Here is a 10,353-nt window from a genome sequence, read left to right on the forward strand (position 1 = left end):
ATACAAGAGTCTAGTAAACATTCTGGGTATGTTAAAATTTGAAACACGAAATCATAAATTATAGTTTAATAAATAATCATAAAAAATAATAATATAATAATAAATTTAATTCAATAATATAATCAAACCAAAAACACTGAAATTTGAAATATAGCGCCAAGTTCGCACATCACTGAGCAAAGTCGCAAAATCGTTTTCAGTGTCTGATGACAAATTTCCCCATGAATCATTATCACTCAATTCTGCAAGTGGTTCTAATTTACTATCGCTGTTCTCTAGCCGGTCTAAAACTGCTTTTGACCTAAAGGGATGCTTTTTGGACGCCATGGACTTTTCTCAGCTTCAAGGCAGAAAGAACAGTAAAAATGCAGGCAGGGCACAGGACAAAGCAGTAGGGACAAAATGTATGTGAAATGGTTTGATACAGTAATGTTTTACTATGTGATTTTAAAGAATTTAATGAATGTCACTTTTAAAATTTTACAATTTCCCACCAGTTCCGTCCCCGTACGTCCTGATTTTGCAGGGAACGGAACCTGGAAGACAGATGCCTGCATCGGCCAGAGGACATTGCCAGGGACACTGCAGGGGGGACATTGTGGGAACACAGGACAAGGTAAGTTCAGAAAAGATCCCGGAGCAATGCTGCAAGGTATTCCCGAGTGTAGCTCAGGGTTACCGCTTGTGGTGCTGAAACTTTACCCCGAGCTACACTCGGGAATACCTCCAGGGAGGTTAAACCCAAACACATATTAATTACACAGGTTCTGAAGCTAACTTAAGGCAGGCAAAGCACAAAGTGAGTTTAATTACCACCTTAATCAGCCCCAGAACCTGTGTAATTAATATGTGTTCGGTTTTAAAGGGATGAGGTGGCAACCCTACCCAGGCCCCCAGTGTTCAGTGTTTTTTTTCTATTTTTCCTTTTTTACAAATAGCTGCAGAATGGGGGATTAACACATTGGTGCACAGAATTTGGGAGTCCCTGCTCTACTTCCGGGCCACCCTCTGCTGAGTCGGCAGAGCCAGGCCCGGTACAGGAGGGCTGGTGGTACCCATTTATCAGTGTTCCTGCTTCCAGGTGACGGTCTTTGGCCATCTTGATTTACTGGTGCGGAATGATGTAACTCCTGCAGATGCGCAGGAGTTAATTATCCCGGAACACTGGCACTGTTCTGGAAATGCAGGGCCCTCGATCCCCTCATGTTTTGCATTGTATTGGTATTGTTCTGTCACATGTTCTGTCCCCCTTTGTAATGAGCGAACTATTGGCGCTTTATAAATACTGTATAATAATAATAATGTATGCGTAGCTCAGTGTATATTGTGAAGAGGACTGTGAGCAGGTAGGTAAGTTTTTTTACTAAGGCTAGGTTCACACCTATACAGTTTGCGTTTGATGCATTTCTGCAGTGCTTTTAGCGTACGCATCAAAAACACACTATATGCTTTTCTGCAGCATCTCCATTGAAGTCTATAGAACCAAAAACGCAATGTTTTGCATTTAAAAAAGTCACTGACCCTTTCCAAAAAACGCACCAGGTGAAAATGGGGAGATGTGAACCTGTCCCATAGGAAATCATGTTAAATGGACTGCTGTGCATCTCCGCAAAACACAAAACACAATGGAAAACACATAGATGTGAACCTAGACTAAATTAGAGACATAGTGGGGTTTATTAACTAAAGCTGGAGAGTGAAAAATCAGGCTCACGTCTGCATAGAAACCAACCAGCTTCCAAGTTTTATTGCCAAATCTTAATTGAACAAGCTGAGGTTAGAAGCTGATTGGTTTCTATGCAGAAGTGAGCCTGATTTTTGTACTCTCCAGCTTTATAAATAACCCCCAGTATGTCTCTTCTGCAGTAAATAGCCTGCCTGCTCATATGCTTTTTAAAATTTGACTTTATTTCTACTTTAACCCTGACAGGGGTGATTGTCAGCTTTTATTAACTTCTGTAAAATTTTTATCTCAAAAGAAAAAAAAAAGATGCTGTAATTGCTTAAAAAGTGTTAGTTGGAGTTTGACTTTAATTTATTTAAGTTAATCTAACTCTGCTAATGAATCTAAAGCTCACAACACAGGTTACAATCTGATTGTACAATCTCTTTTAGACCTACCAACCACTATGTAATGCAAAGGTCTGCCTGAATGGATACTAATTGAATGAATAGATTAGGTGTGTCTTCATATTTCAGTCCCTTAGTCCCATCCACTAGTACAGTATTAAACCCCTTACTCCCTAAGCACATGTATTGTATTTTAAGAAAATACTAATGTATACTGATGTATACTGAAGAAATGAAATGCATACATATGCGTGCGGTGCTCCCTCTCAGGTGTGCACTCTCCAAAAAGTGTTGCCTCCCACTCTCGTGGTTGGCACACTCAGCTTAAGTAGACAATTTCTCCAAAGACCAAATCAGGTCACTGTGATGTTTTATTCTTTATTCTTAAAACCTTGGAATCCCAGGATAAACGTTCCCAAAACAATAGAGTGCCACTTACAAGATGAGAATCAATAAAAAAGCCCAAAGATGTTGACTTTAGCAAGCTCTCAGTGTTCAGAAAGCCGCACCAGTGCTCTCACCACTGTTGGCCCTCGATCTCTGATGCTCATGTGTCACTTCCGGTTATGTCACTTCCGGTTGCCGCACAGCCACGCCCTGACGCATATCGTCACTTCCGACTTAGTCATAAGGGATTTTTATTGATTCTCATCTTGTAAGTGGCACTCTATTGTTGCAATAAAATCTTGTAGTTGGTACTGCACCATTTGTGGTTCTCTCATTTTTTCTTCTACATGGTTATTGGAGTGTGGAACTTGGTGAGCAGGAGTTTATGTGCCGGAGTTAGGGAGCGTTTATCCTGGGATTCCAAGGTTTTAAGAATAAAGAATAAAACATCACAGTGACCTGATTTAGTCCTTGGAGAAATTGTCTACTTAAGCTGAGTGTGCCAACCATGAGAGAGGGAGGCAACACTTTTTGGTGAGCGCACACCTGAGAGGGGAGCACTGCACGCATATGTACAATATGCATTTAATTTCTTCACAAGTTTTTTTCACGTGGTGATTGCTTTGTGGACTGATTCATTTGGACTCTTCTTTTGGATTATATTATTATTTTGTTTGCTATTTCATTAATTTGTATTTTTATAATACTTAGATATTTTATAAGAGTTTTTTTTTTGGCACTATTAATTAATTTATGCGCCACAAGAATACTTTTGAAGTGTATCTTTGCTAAGTAACTAATTTTGTTTAGTCATATTCATCATGTTAGAATGATTTGTTTTTGGAATTTGTTTTGTATATTTGGATTTGTTTCGTATATTCGTTGTTCCAAATTGATTCATATTTTCAGAAGATATTTCGGAAGATTGGCTATATTTGTTTTACCTTCAGAATTTGTTATTTTGGGAGATTATTTATGCACTCTGAGTCATCCCTACTAGTCCAACCCACAAAGAGAAATGGAATGAACTGATTGGACGATATCGACTATAGTCACTTACATGTAACAAACGGAAGGAAATCAATTTTGGATTCATTAGTTATGTTATGATTCAGAGATTCTGATAGAATCACCACCATCCAACCCAAACATAATCAGTAGGAATCATCTTACCTTACTGAATTTTTTTATTGCAATATGTTTCCATTTGATATGTTGTGCATTTTTTTATAAAAATGAACAATGTTAATGCAAAAAGAATCGGCTGATTATCTAGGAGTCAAAGACAAACGCACTGCTCTCATCCTGAATAAAGTGAAAGGATCTGAATCAATTTGGATCATTTGTTATGCCCTTACTTTATTTTGGATGCTTCTGTAGCACCCTCCTAGGTAGCTAGAGGGAGCTCTAGTTCAAATTGTTAGCGAGGAGGGTTGAGTAGCAGCCTGGGTGTGATAGCTAACAGGGTCATATTTGGGTCAGAAAGGCTCTGCAGACCAGCTCTCTGGGACCTTCTCTGTCTCTAGGACTTTGGAGAAAAACCTAGAAGCAGTGGGTGGAGGTGAGGAGCGGCTGGTCTGTACTCTTAGAGGATCCTGGCCAATCCCTAACAGAAGTCTTGGCAAGGGGCCAGAACAGCCTTTAAGAGCAACTGAGCCTGCTCAGCATCAGGAGAGTGAGTTCAGGTGGAAGGTGGAGAGGATGTGTGGCTGGAGAGAGGAGCCTGGGTGGGGGCCCAGATGGGAGAAGGGTTCGCCTCCAGGCAGGAAGCTTGGGAGGAGGAAAACTTGGGACTTCACTGGTCCCCAGAGAGAGGACTACCTGTGTGGCAGGGAAGGAGCAGCCCAGCTGGAAGTCCTGGTAGCAGCTACCGACCCACCAGCAATACAGGAGGACTAAGTGAGTAAACCTGCACTCCCTGGGCCAGATAGGGGAAGGAGCACTCTGGTGGGAAACCAGATTAGCTTCTACCTGGGACAGACAGGCACGGGATCTCCTGCTGAGGGATTCATCCAGATTGGCTGGATTGGGAGAATTTAGGGTCTGGGGTAGATCGACCGGAGATGCTGGCTAGCTGTCCAAGAAGAGGATTTTTGCTGCCTGAAGAGACTTCCATATAGTTCCAGGCAGGCTGACCTTAGTTGCCTTTCCCCTTGGGCATCCCATGCACCCCTTATCCCATCAAAATTCAATCCCCTAATAAAATGCTTCTTGCCTGGCTGTGCAGGACTACAGGGGGACCCAAACTTCAACGACTCCTAAGGGTCAAAATCAACAAAAGGCCCAAACTATCATGTCATCCAAATGAAAAGATGAATATAAATTAAGTCATTTTTTTTTTCATTATAATTTATTTCTGATTTGTTGAAATTTGTTACTATCATGATTTGGAGATTCGGATACATACGAATCTCCGAATAAGGATAATTTCATCTGTTTTTTGATTCTTAATTAAACCAGTCACACATGTGTGATTGTCTTAATTATGAATCGAAATACAGATGAAATTATTGTTATTCGGAGATTCGGATGTATCCGAATCTCCAAATCATGATAGTGATTAGAAAGTGTCATATGCATTGTGAGCAGGGGCGGACTGACAACTCATGGGACCCCCGGGCAATAGGGAATCATGGGGCCCCTGTGCCCTTGCCCAAACTCAAAAAAGCCTATGAAAAAGGTACCAGGGGCATCTCATGGGGCCCCCTACTGACCCTGGGCCCTCGGGTAGTGCCCGAGTTTCCAAATGGTCAGTCCGCCCCTGATTGTGAGAAACATCAAAGTATGTGCAGGATTTGTGTTTTCTTGAAATGGATGAAAAACTAGAATTAGATAATAGATTACTAAAAAATTTTTATCTAGGGCTGAATGATTTAATAAAACGCCCCAAACGAGAAATATATTGTCTCAACCCAAAAAATCAAATACGTATCTGTGTCCTAGGTTTATCGTCTATCTAAAAAGATTATACTTCTTTTCTTTCTCTACTTAAAAATCTCTGTAATATTCTAATGCATGGTACTTTAATATTCTGAGGAAGCCAGACCCCATCCAGACCTCCATCAGCGTAAGACCTGCACAAGATTTGACAGCTCACCTGATCACAGACGTCATATGTAAACACAGAAACTAGCAGAGGAAGTCTTCCACTACTCGCTTCCTTTCCAGCACTCTGCAACAGGTGTCATCTGACATAGTGCATTAGAGGAAGTGCATAGTGGAAGACGTTCTCTGCTGGCTTCTGTGTTTACAAATGACATTAGCAATCAGGTGAGCTGTTAAACCCTGTGCGGGTCCCTTGCTGATGGAAGACTGGATATCTGGAAGCCCAGTGTGAATGGCAGAACAGTAAATCTTCCGCTCCAACACTTCTCATCCCTAAAGTCCTGAACGGGCCAGCCCACTTGTTGATGGAAGTCTTGATGAGGTCAGCCTGTAAAGCATAAGTACCGGTAAGTCATTTTTAAGGTGTTTTACAATTTAGAGAATGTCATATCTCCCAACAGTTCTAGATTGTGTGGTGACTGTCGCACATTTTTACCCTACTCCTGCTGTCCTGTTGTGTCCCACAAAGGCACTGCCCCTGTACTGCCCCAAGCTCCTAGCGGATTCATATGCAAATGGTCAAAGAATTTGCTTATAAATGAGATAGTGGTTGAGTCTGAATATGAACAAGCAAATCCCCCTGTGGTTCATTCATATGCAAAGCCAATAAAAACTCCTCCTCAGCTCCAATCACATTGCACAGCCAAGGGGTGGACTTCCTGCTGCAGCACCTCTCCATTGATTCTGATGAGTGAGCTTAAATTGGAACTAAAGTCTAATATTAAGATAACTGTAAGCTGGCAGACTCATGCAATGTCTCTCCTGCAATAACATAAATATACCTGCCTGCTCACAGTCTTTATAGAATGTACACTGAGCTTAGCATGAGCATAGTTTACATACCTGCACAGTGCCTATGTACTGGGATAACTGCACTCCCACAATGGCCTACAGAATGGCACCCAGAAGAAGCCGGGGAGAAATTCTGGGCCGGCGAGGGAGCTTGTCTTCAAGCCATTCAAGCATAGTTAAGTCTTGTGGAGTTTAGTTCCGCTTTGAGGGGGAGAAGGGGTCTGTACTGGTATGGAGGGAGTAGGTCTGTATTAGGGGGTCTGCTCTGGTGGAGAGGGAGGAGTCTGTAATGAAGGTCTGAACTACAAGGGGTGGAGGGGAGATGGTATGTCTGTACTCGTGGGGAGGGAGTCTGTACTGGAGGGAGGGGGTCTGCAGTACGGGGGGGGCCTGTAGTGCTGGGGAGGGAGAGGGATTTTTACTGGAGGGAGCAGTATGTACTGGTGGGAAGGGAATTTGTACAGGAGGAAGGGGGTGTCTGGTGGGGAGGGGGTAAGGTCTGTTCTACAGGGAAGGGAGGGTCTTTACTGGTGGGGATGGAGGGGAATCTGTGCTGGAGGGGCAGTCTGTACTGGTGGGAAGAAAGGGGGATCTGTATTGGAGGTGGGAGTATGTAGTTGTGGGGAGGAAGGGGTTTTGTACTGCACGGGTCTGTACTGGTGAGGAGGAAGAGGGGTCTATATTCGGGGGGTCTGTATATGCTGTGGTTGTGGTCTTTGTAGCAATCATGCACACAGAGATGGAACCTCCATTTTGGCAAAGGCCTCCATCTTGTATCATTTCTACTCCAAATCAGCTTCCCTCCAAATCCCCCCTCCCTCTCTGTTGAGTGACATGTGGTCTGTATAATGCAGAGATCACAGGCAATCAGGCTCAGCGGGAGAGCTCCAGGGTTATAAATCCCACTAGCTGGTGCCCAGGTGTCGGTTAGCTTCTCAATCTGAGATATCGTAAAGCCATAAACCAAGTCCTTCACTGAGCTTCAAAGACATTCCAGATAAGCTGTAAAACAGACATCACATTCAAAATCCACTTTCCCCTATAATTTTATATCTGGAGATTTGGAAGACCTACATAAAAACCAGGCATATATTCAGATCGGTCACTTTAATACAAGTCGCCTGATATATTACACCCCCTAGCTGGAATCTACAAGAGAGCAGAAAATGATATCTCCTTAACCGTCCCAAGCAGGTATGTCATATATCATATCTAGACATTCAGCAGATGCTTCTGCATATTAATTTACTAGTGGCTAGGCTGCTAAATGCACCGAGGGTAAGTTATGGGTCATGATATAAGCTGGGAGGGATTTTGGTTCTAGCTGGGGTCTCCGCCTACAACTGCCTCCCCAAATGAGGCAATTGGTTCTCTGCTTCAAGGAGACACCCTGCTGAGTTCCTAGAAAAGCTGTTATGCTTGGAGCTAAGCTAAGCTGAGTTGAGCTAAATTGAAGAATACTCCCTTTTAACATCGGAACCATCTTTGGGAGATAAAGGCCCTTTTGCTCAGGAAACTTGATCTGCTAAACCAAGGCCGACGGCAAGTACTTTATCTCTCCAAACTTCTTTCTGTTATCTCTTTGGTATGTTATTGCTCTCTGTATTTTTATATATATATATATATATTGGCTACATCTTTTTCTGTAAATATTTTTATTGCACCCTTTTGACCTTTTAGTAATAAATCTTACTTTCTGAAAGTGTTGAACTGTTTCTAAAGCTCTTTAATGCAAACTAAGAATCCCTGCCTCCCGAGAGCGCTACTGTGTGTGTTTTAAACCTCTGTATATCTCTGCCTGCAGTGATAGCAGTATACAGACGCTTAGGCAAACATCATAGTGTTATCGCTGATATTGCCGAGTTTCCTCTTTCTCTGTATAAAAAGGAGGTGGTGGCAGTGTGAAGGGTTAATTGCGTAATTAACCTGACCCAGTAACAATCGCTCTCAGGCTGCAGGTACATCGATTGTGGTCCATTAGCTGGAAAATCTTTGTGTAGGGTGCAGCTGGGCGTGGCATTGTTACGCACGTGACAGCGTGGTTTTAGATTGGCTAGTCCTTCGGTCACGAGTTTGGTGAGAAGGGCTGGGGTCTGACGCTACGATTGCCACGGTCTGTACTGCTGTCCTGGGGGGGAGGGTCTGTAATAAGAAGAGTCTGGGGGTGCTAAGTGAAGTTTAAGGCTGCGTGGAGAAACCTGTACTGCATGGGGATTTGAGGGGACAGAGGGGTTTTGTACTAGGAGGAGGGGGTAATTTTTGGTAGTACAATTCGCACAGTGTATGGCCAGCTTTACTCAGACAAGGTAAGTAAAGAAAGACAGTAAATATAAATAATAAGTAATTAAATCAGCACAATTATAGTAAATATTGAGATTCCAGCATAAGGCTAGTTGAAAATCGTACTGGAAATTTCAATTTGTTCTTATGGTGGCTGTTTTGTTTTGATTTTGGTTGCCATTTTCCGGTTAACATGGTATTAAACTCAAAACCAAAAATTTATTGTATTGCAGCATACCAATCATTAGATGTGGTGGCTGTACCTCCTTTATTACTGAGACACAACTCTGGATGAATGAGCTCAGGGGGCACAGCAGATAGCGGCATTGTCAGTCTCCAGCTCACTCTTTACCATCAGTTACAGGGTTTTTTCTTTCTTTTTGGGATAAAGGTTTTACATGAATAAATAAAAGCTGATCATTGTAAGTACCTCTGTCAGTGTTAAATGGTTTCATTCATGTAAACTGATACATTCTGCTGGAGAGCTTGTGCTTTTGAAAACAGCAGACTTGCTGGCTGGATCACCAGAAAATAGAAAAAGGAAAGCTTAAAAAAGAAAATTAATACAGCCATCACATCTAAGTATTGGTAAGCTGCAATATAATAATTGTTTTCTTTTTGGTTTAAAACTGCTTTCAGTATGGACTTTTCTGCAATTATGTCATTGATTAAATAAACTCAAGCGGCACTTTATAAACACTTACATACCAGTCAGCAATTTATGGTTACAATTTGTGTCATTGTTGAACATTTCACTTGAATCGTATATGCAGCTAGCAACCGGTATATTTGTTATTCGTACGCAGTCACTATGACACCTCATGTCATTTGTGGCATTTGCTGTGTGCAGCTAGCATCATATTACTTATCCTTTGATAACACAGTGATACTATCTGTCCTTGTTTGCTCTGTAGAACATATGCATTGTGTGTGATTTGTACCATTCTTACAGCTTCAGAACAGATCATTGTAATCCAAAACTGATACCTGCTAACACAAAAGCTGTGATTATGTATATAAATATAAGTTTTAAACCTAATTTGGCCCTACATATATCCACATTTTAATACATGATGCAGAAAGCCATATGTATATGTTCACATCTACTGTATGTGCTGCGTTGCACTTTGTATAAAAAAATGAGGCATGCCTGTTTTTCTGGGCATTTTCAAACACATGAAAATGCATATATAATGTATTACTCAGGACCCAAAACTGCCCTCTGTTCTCTAATCATCATCACTGGATGAATAAATTGTCTGTGAATCTAAACCTGGCCATACACTGTTCAAATCCTGGCTGCTTTCTCATAAACAGGTTGAAATTCACTTAGTGGGTAGCCCTGTTGGCTCGATCCTGCCTGACATCCTTCAATTGAAAAATGGAATGAGCCAAGTGAAAACTATTGGCTGAACAGTGCCTCCATGCAGTCAGATGCAGCTGATGCTTGAGTATTCTGACAGCCACTGGTGGTGGCTATCAGAAACAATAGCCCAGCAGGGAGATTCATCCATCTCTGCTATGAATTGTGGATGGAAGAATTTGTTAGATTTTGTTTTTTAGTTAGGCTGAAAAAAAAAAAAAAATTTAATAGTGTATAGCCAATACTCTTCTTTTGATGTTCAAGCAACACTGTGGCAGCTGCAAAAAGCAATGTAAAAGCAGATATTGTTCCTATTCCTCACATTACACCACAAACAGAAATCCAAGAAGCTGACT

Source organism: Staurois parvus, unplaced genomic scaffold (genome assembly GCF_062004578.1).
Source record: "Staurois parvus isolate SC_StPar_1 unplaced genomic scaffold, SC_StPar_1.0 ptg000586l, whole genome shotgun sequence".
Lineage (NCBI taxonomy): Eukaryota > Metazoa > Chordata > Amphibia > Anura > Ranidae > Staurois > Staurois parvus.